Source organism: Chenopodium quinoa, unplaced genomic scaffold (genome assembly GCF_001683475.1).
Source record: "Chenopodium quinoa cultivar QQ74 unplaced genomic scaffold, ASM168347v1, whole genome shotgun sequence".
Taxonomy (NCBI): domain Eukaryota; kingdom Viridiplantae; phylum Streptophyta; class Magnoliopsida; order Caryophyllales; family Amaranthaceae; genus Chenopodium; species Chenopodium quinoa.
In genome coordinates, this window is record NW_018743691.1 from 3,868,474 (window position 1) to 3,876,543 (window position 8,070).

The window sequence follows — 8,070 nt, forward strand, 5'->3', positions numbered from 1 at the left end:
TGTTTTTCCTACTTAAATCTATCTTTTCAATATTTAAACTCTTACGTTACTTCATAATCACTATATAATATCAATAATTAGTAATGTTATTAATAATTTGGTCAAGATCATGTGGTATTGTTGTTATTTAGTGTTTAAAAATATCATAATAACTATTTTTTTAAGTTTAATTATCACTATTGGATACTTTATTGGGTACCCGATAACCGTTATGAAAATCCGGGTACCCAAACTTATCGGTTCGGGTTATGGATATCACTTTTAGTAATATTGGTTATCGGGTACCCGAACCGTTAGTACTAATGATACGGGTACCCGTCCCATGCTCACCCCTACTCACACCTCCTTTCCTTCAAATATAGAATATACATCCAGAGCCTAAGCACAAAGGCATTCTACTCCCTTTAAAAACATGTACCTTGAAAAATTGCATCTTTTAAAGTTGTGGACTCTCATTTTACGCTTTTAATCCCAAAATTATAATCGAAATTTAGATGTCATTTGTATCTCATAACACGAATCTAATAGCAATGTTGAAAGCCACCTTTGTAAAATTCTACAATCCCCAAAATCAAAACCAAAGTACAATCTAAAGATCATAAATAAAAATCCTAAAAAATCTTATAGGGAAAAAATTAAAGTACCTTTTGATCGGATTTATGGTAGCGCTTAACTGGACAAACTACAAAGTCACTGACAAATATTCATGAAATGATCAAATTGAAAGAATAGAAAGATACATGAGGGGCTTCCATGGGGTAGTGCTCGGAAGTTGGTATATTTCCCTCGCTTATAGTGTTTCTGGTTCTCCATTCATTTCAATTATCTACTATATTTTTTTTTTTCAAAATCCAATCAAATTTAGGAAAAATAGATGAGACCCTAAAATTTAAAAAGGATAATACCTTAAAATCTAAAATCAATCAAAACCTTATAAAACAATTGAAATTAAAATTGAAAAATACCTTTGAAGATTGTCAGTGACTTTGTGGTTGAAACTTAAAACCAATAATTCAACCGATTGAATGTGAAGATGAAAAAGTACGTAATAACATAGAGAAGATATACAATATTAAAAAAATCTTGTAATATTAAATAGGGGCAAATGCATAAATACACATTTTTGGGGTTATAATTGTCGCAACACTATTCATAAGAGCAAGATCCTACTTTTTATAAAGTAGGGATCTAGGAAAATTTGTAATTAATAATCGCAACTTTGCTATATTTTCTTTAAATAATACTCCGTACTTCGTATCAATTTTGGATTATTAATTGGTTACAAAAAAGTTTAAAAAAAAAACTTAACAAAAATACCCAGCCAAAACCCCTACACGGGCCAGCTGATTTGCCACCTCTTTGACGCCAGCCGCCGCAACTGCACTAGTTTCCCCTCCCCTTGCGTCGTCCTTTTTCGCCTAGCTTTCTCAAACAGAAACCCTAGTCCACCAATCAGAAACTTTAAAACCACTTCCCGAGTCTCGAAAACCACCAAAAACCCCTCCCTCATTATCGAAATCCCCATCCGATAGGGTTTGGGATTAGGGGGAAGAGCGATTCGGGGAATTAGGGAGGGATTTCCTAGGTAGTTTTGTGGGGTTTCGGGGAGGGGGAAAACGGCGACACCAAGGGTAAGGGAGACGCGGCGGTCCGACAAGGGAGGGTCGGCTGGCTTGGGAAAGGAAGGCTAGCTGTTTTTTTTTTTTTTTGGACTAATTATGACTTAACACGTGTTAAGTGATATGATATAATACGCCATTGACTTTGGTTGACTAATTTGAGATTAAAGAAATTAAACACCCACAGAGTTTGGATTATTCCAGAATAACCCAAAGTTGAGATTATTAAAAGAAAATATAGCAAAGTTGGAATTATTACTTATAATTTTTCTTTTTATTTATCACGAAGATCAACTTATATTTTCTCGACCAAGGGGGTAATCTAATCTAACAAAAATACTAAAATTAGATTAGACTCGTGTGTTGCACGATTTAAATCATTTTGTTAGCATATGAAATAATTTTGTTATCATGCATATGAAATAATTTTGTTGTCATGGAGTGGCAATTTTTTATTATTCAAAATTGTATAGTGTAGATTAAAATAATAATTGTTTAAAAAAAGTTTAAAATAATAATTAATGACATCATCAATAGAAATGGAGGAAACTTTTTAATGAGAAAATGACACGTAGGATAATTTAAGGGAGGATGATGTCAGCAATGTTTTGATTTAGTAATATTTAATAGATATAGGTTTTTTTAGGGAATTTTTCTCCTAAATTATGTTTTATTTTTTTGGTGTTCAGAGAGCCACATAGGCGGGGTGATGAGAATCGATCCCAGAATCACTTGGAACCGGGAGGGGGGCTCTAAGCACTTGAGCTACCCCTCACTGTCACTATGCTTTATTTTTAATTGTTTAGATTTTTAAAAAATTATTAATTTTCCTAGGAATTATGTCACTATTTCATTTTTTTAAGTGTTACACTTTGACCGGCACATAATTTTAGGCAATTTAATTGACTTAAATAATTAAGTGTGGAAGTTTGAGTATTACTACATCATATATTGTAAAATTCCTCAAAAAAAATTTATATATTGTAAAAGAAAGATAGTGGGGTTAATATTTTATAGAAAAGTAATGAAGTTTTTTTTTTTTTTTGGAAAAATACACTTTAATAATCTCAATTTTGGCCAGTTTACTTTAAATAATCTCAACTTTTGATTATTCTACAATAATCTCAACTTTGAACTACCCATTATTCTAGGTAACATGAAATGTGTCAAGTAGTAATTGGTCCAAATAAAATTAAAGAAAAAATCAAAAGAAAATAAAGAAAAAAAAAACTAAGCAACCACCAGCCCACAATCACCCGCGGTGGCTGCTGCCAACCCTGAACCACCTCCTCCATAGCTCCGACCCTGAAACAGCCAAATCTCTGCGAAAGTTCACCCGAAACCGTCGTTCCCTGCGAAATTACCCTTCCTAGACCTCCTAAACCAGCGATAACCACAAGCCCTAACGGCCGCCCATAACCCCAAACCACCCATAACCAAAGCCCCTAAACCCGAAACCGTGTATCTCCCCTCCCTCCAGCCCCGAAACCACCCATAACACTAACCTCAGCCCTCGAAATAACCTCTCGCACCCCCGAAACTTCCAAAATCGGAACTCTCCTCCCTTTCTCTCTCCTCCATGTATCGAAAATGCAATTAAAGGGTGAGGGAAGCCGGTTTCGGTGCGAAGGGAAGAAAGGGTGGTCGGAAATGCGGCATGGGGGGTCGAATGTGGTGATTTGGGGGTGGGGCTCGCCGGTTGGGAAAGGGCGGCCACCAGCGTTTGGTGGCTGGTGGTCTTTAATTTTTTCCTTTTTTTTTTTTTTTAATTAATTTTTTATTTTTATTTTTTTAACCAATTAACATGATACACGTGTCAAATAATTTTTTTAATTTTTTTTTTTTACATTTACTTCAGGTAACCAGTAATTCGGATTGAAGAAAGAAAACACGAGTGAAAATTGGGATTGTAGCAGAATAATCAAAAGTTGGGATTATTAAAGTGCATTTTTCCTTCTTTTTTTTAGCAAATAGAAAAGTAATGAAGTTTATCATTACTTTCTCCATGTTTTTTTAAGTGTTATATAAATTAAAAATCCTCTAGAATTATTTGCTAAAAAATAATAAAAAAAAAAAAACTTATTCTTACCATGACCAAGGATTGTATGACATTTTAATTTTATTTTAATATGTTTCATAGTTTTGGTGTGTTGAGCCTTATTTTCTTATACCAATGTAATTATAATTTTGTTTTAACTTTTTTTTCATCAAATACCTTTAAGTTTAACCTTAATTCACCAAATACCCACGACATTTTTCAAATTTACCGAGCTGGTTTGGGTGGAGGTTGTGGTGGGTTACATGGTTTATTTTAAAGGTGGGTCTAAGGTTTTATTTTTGATTTCGATTTTAATTTTAATTTGATTTTTGGTGGGGGTCGTGGTTTGGTTGAGGGTCTGGTTTTGGTGGGTGGGGGTCGTGGTTTGGGTTAGGGCCGTGGGTGGGGTCGTGGTTTGGGTTAGGGTCGTGGGTGGAGGTCGTGGTTTAGGTGGGGATCGTGGTTTCGGTGAAGATTTTGGTGGGTGGGGATCTGGTTTGGGTGGGTGGGGGTCGTGGTTTGGGTGGGGGTCGTGGTGGGTGAGGTGGGTGGGGTTCGTGGTTTGGGTGGGAGGTCGTGGTGGGTGAAATTTACTGTATTTTTTTTTTTTATGAAAATCAGAAAATGTAATATAAGAATAATTTATTAATGAAAATATTTATGTTTTATCATATGCTTAGTGTTTATGTATCGATTAAAATGAAAAAAAAAAACAATTTTTTTTAATAGCTATAATGGGCAGCAGTTTGGCGCCAAAACCGCTGCCCTTTCACTACAAATGGCAAGCGGTTTTAAGCTGCTTGCCATTTAAATGGCGAATGGCAAGCCCCCTAAGGGCATGCGGTTCAAAATCGCTTCCCATTAGGGGGTTTGAACCGCTTGCCATTAAGTATTTTCTACTAGTGATCATGTTCCTAAATTCAAGGAAACATGAAATCCTCAATGTGCTCGACCATGACATGAAAGAGATCATGGGGAGTAGGCCGTAAGTTTTAGAAACATAAAATCAGATTTTTTTTGGTAAAAAGATATTTTGAAAATCAAAATAAAATAAAATCCTTTTTGTTTAGAAAAGATAAACGTTAGAGAAATACTGTTTTCCTAAAAACTGGCATGCACAATTTTATCATTTTTGACCGATTCCACACAGCTATTTCGAATGTAACTTATTTCTTATACTTATACAAATCCTAAAATATAAAAATATATTTAGTCTTCATGTTCTCTGATGAAGCTTCTACTCCGAGGCTTCTGTTCCTCAAGGGGAACTTCTCTTCTCTGGTGAAGCTTCTGCTATGAAGCTTCTGTTCCTTGAGGAGAACCTTCTCTTCTCAAGTCTTCATTTCTGAAGCACCAGTTCCAGCAAAGGAACCTTTCTTTTTGGATGGCTTTGCTTCTGCCTTTCTTGTTCCTCATGGTATCTTCGCAAGAATCTTAGTTCTCCTAGTCTTTGCAACTGATCACACACTTAAACAATCAAGCACTTATTAGTTTGTAAGTAAGTGAGGTTGTGTCATCATCAAAATCATTAAGTCCAACAACGGGGCTGAAGAATGGATAGTTCAAGGTGTGTGCATGGTCAAGGTGAAGGAAAGGATGAGGCCGGGGGTCTCAGGTGGGGCAGAGAGATGTTAGGTAGGATCGCCGATCGAGGAAAGGCGTGGCATTGCCGCAAAAGAAGTGGTCGAGCCAGGTAAGGGAGGTGGCCTGGTTTAGTGGGGGAAGGGGCTGGGTAAAGAGTTTTCCTTTTTTTAAAAGTTTTTTTTTTAAAAAAAAATAATAAAAAATTAAAGGTTGTTCCATTTTTAGAAGACCGCTGAAAGGTCATATTATTCTTGGCAGATTTTCCATATAATAAATAAAATATAATTAAAAATAGGAAAAATACACATTAATAATCCTAACTTTGGCCGATTTTCCACCACAAGAAAATTGTCTTTTTGTAGCGATTGTACATTCGCTACAATATGCACATATGTTTATGAAATAATAGAGGAATTTGTATTATTTTACAATCGACATAGTCAACCCATAAGAAATTGATACGAAAAACAAATGAATATTTATACACCTTTATTCTACACATTTATAAAATTATGGAAAAAAGTATCGTTTACAATCGCCAGTAAAATCCTAAAATTGATACGAAAAGCCTTCATGACACTAGATTTTAAAATTTTGTTTGACAATAAGAATATAAAATATGTCATAGTTTATTGGAAAAACATTTAATAAAATAGCATGAGATTGCATGTTCGAATCTTGTATAGATCATATGTATGGATTTTTTTGGCAACAACGGATATTGTATCAAATGACAATTCATTGGGATTTTTTTTTTGTAACAATTACAATCGATACGAAATGTTAAAACAATCGATACGAAAAGGTATTTTCTTGTAGTGTTCTAAGAATAATCCCAACTTTTGATTCTTTTGCAATGCAATAATCCCAATTTTCACTTGTGTTTTCTTTATTCAATTCCGAATATTAACTACTTGAAGAAAAGGTTTTAAAAAAAAATTTAAGACAAACTACTTGTCACATGTTGCATGTTAATTGGTTCAAAAAAATGAAAATTAAAAAATTTAAATTAAAAACCAAAAAAAAATAAAAAAAGACCACCAGCCACCTGGTGCCTATCCCTTCCTCAACCGATTAACCCCACCCCCAAACCACCTTCTTCGATCCCCTAACCCTACATTTCCGACCTCCCTCCCCCCCATACATCGGGAACCTTCCCCTCACGCCTTTGATTGTGTTTTTTCGGCACAAGGAGTAGAGATAAAGGGAGGGGTTGCGTTTTTTGTGGTAATCGGGGGTGGGATAGGTGATTTTGAAGGCTAGGGTTAGTGTTAAGGGTGGATTCGAGGGTGGGGGAGGTGGGCCCACCGCCGGTGGTTATGGGCTGGTGGTGGGTTGTTTTTTTTTCAATTGATTTTTTCTTTAATTTTTTTGGACCAATTACGACTTTACACATGTCAAGTTACTTAGAATATTAGGTCGCTTGTTTTTGTTGACCGGTTGGGATTATTAGGGAAAAAAAATGTAAGTGAAAGTTCAAATTATTGTAGAATAATCAAAATTGAGATGCCAAAGTAAATCGGTCAAAGTTGGGATTATTAAAGTGTATTTTTCCTTTAAAATATTCAACTAGTGTTTTACACGGAATAGAAATTCGCTATTTATTAGCGCGGGATATTGTGTGTTGTCTGACGTGTGTTGTCTCAATTAATCGATTATACAAGGTCTCAATTATTTGTTTTGTGTGTTTTCTGACGTGTATATATCTTTGGATAGGATAGAGTGACAGCCTAGAGTGACAACCAATTATTAGATTAATTGTATCGTTTATTGTATTATACAACCAATTATTAGATTAATTGTATCGTTTATTGTATTGTAATTGTGCCTTTTCATGTTTGATTTCTTACTCTTTATATAGCTGCATAATCCTGGTTTATTTTATTTACAATCTTCATTATTTTCAGAAATACCAAATCTTTTCTCTTCTTCATACATTGATATACATATATAATAAGCGTTTTATTTAGTTTTTATATCAGTATTTTGCCATTTTCTTATACCTAATCAAAGTTTGGTTTAGTTATAGTGGAAGGAGCATAATTGTTTGAGGAGCACAACGTATTTCACTGCCAAGGATCGAGTTATATACAACTTCATATCACATCAATAGATAAGGTATTCTATTCATCTCATATATATTCTCTTTTTAATTTCTTTATGGGTTATCTCTCTTGAAAGTCTTTTATTGTCCTTGTTTTGAAAAAAATAAATAAAAAATTAAGTCTTAATTGTGCCCTCAATTCTGATCCTTTGTTTAATAGACACATAGAGATGTTATATTAATCTGAACCATAACCAAATCGGACCAAACCGCATTTTAGCAGTTTGGTTTGGTTTTGTTTTATGGTTGGTTTGGTTTACGGTTTATAAAAATACGGTTATATATATTTTTTGTAAATACGGTTTACGGTTTGGTTTTTCAAGATTAAAATCAAATCAAACCAAACCGTAAACTAGTAAACCGTAGTTTAATATTTATATAATTTAAAAATAATTATTAAATATTACAAAAAATTAAAAAAATAATTAAAATCAAAATACAACATAGGGTATATGGTTGGGCTCATTATTTAAAATTTATTATTAGTTAATGAAGTATTATTTGATAATTTCTAGGGAAAATCGTCTCATTATAAAGCGTATTATTACGGTTGTGGTTTGGTCCGGTTAATACGGTTTTGTTTGGTTTGGTTTGATATATTACTACCTTATAACTTTATTCCTTTTATGACAATCTTTTATTTTATTTTCATTTTTATTTTCTCACCCACTACCTTGCTTTATGGGTTCATATTGATTTATTAAATCTCTCACTCTCTATCTCTC